This window comes from Rhagoletis pomonella, unplaced genomic scaffold (assembly GCF_013731165.1).
Source record: "Rhagoletis pomonella isolate Grant_MI unplaced genomic scaffold, Rhpom_1.0 Rhpom_scaffold_00014, whole genome shotgun sequence".
Taxonomy (NCBI): Eukaryota; Metazoa; Arthropoda; class Insecta; order Diptera; family Tephritidae; genus Rhagoletis; species Rhagoletis pomonella.
Genome location: NW_023458568.1, coordinates 18,942,319 through 18,943,451, shown reverse-complemented (window position 1 = coordinate 18,943,451; position 1,133 = coordinate 18,942,319).

The window sequence follows — 1,133 nt, the reverse complement described above, 5'->3', positions numbered from 1 at the left end:
GACTTGCCTCCCTAATGCAAATATGGTGCCACTCACAGTGATGCAAAATTTAGTCAGAAAGAAAAAAAGTTGCAGAGTTGCGTTTTCCAAATTAAGAATTTTTCGCCATTTTGGAGCTAAAATTCGAATATCGAATTTACCTATCCCTAATTGTCACGTCTAACATGCTCTATAGTGTTAATTGAAGCAGTATATTTACAGAAGCAGTGGCTTAAAGCAATCCGATTTGGGAATTTCATAAGCGTAAATAACTATATTGGGGTTACTTGGAACGTTTTTTTGAAGATAATCTCGCTTGGTAAATTGTGTGTATTTCTCTGAATAAAAGTACTGATTTTTTTCATTTATGTAATTTTACTCTAAAAAGTTAGGGTTCGGTTCAGTTTCGGCAGAACTTCATTCTTCCACGTCTCCACGACAAACCCTTAATACAGGTGGGATTAGGGTTGCCATATTCTGAAACGAAGAAACGAGTACATTTCTATTTTCGATAAAAAATAACTAATATAAAAAAAAAAACTGTTTAATATACAACGCTTTTATAAATGGACTCAAAAGTAGAAAATAATAATTCTCAGTCCCATAGAATTTGTTTTGATAACTTTTGATTTTGAAATTTTAGCAACAGTCATTATAAACAATTTATGAGATGGAAAATGAAAAGCGTGGGGCGCATGCAATACAAAGCATTCGATTTAATTGACAATAATCAAACTACATGACATAGGCCTAAAATTTCTACAGAGAAAGTACCAATTTGAGATCGATTTTAAGCGGTCGTTATTCATATATCCACATACATACATATATATGTATATATACATATTAACCCTCATATAAATTCTGGTCTATTACATGCTTCTCACGCTTTTCAATTTGAATCTCATAAATTGTTTATAATGACTATTAAATGCCGCCACCCCCTAGTAATGTTCCATACCGAAAACAAACATACCCCTATTTTTATACCCGAGCGCATTTGTGCACAAGGGTATTATAACTTTGTTCACATAACGGTTGTTTGTAACAGGCAAAACGAATCGAGATAGATATAGACAAATGTATACATAAATGATCAGAATGAAAAGAGAAATCGATTAAGCGGTGACTGTCTGTCCGTCCGTCCGTCCGTC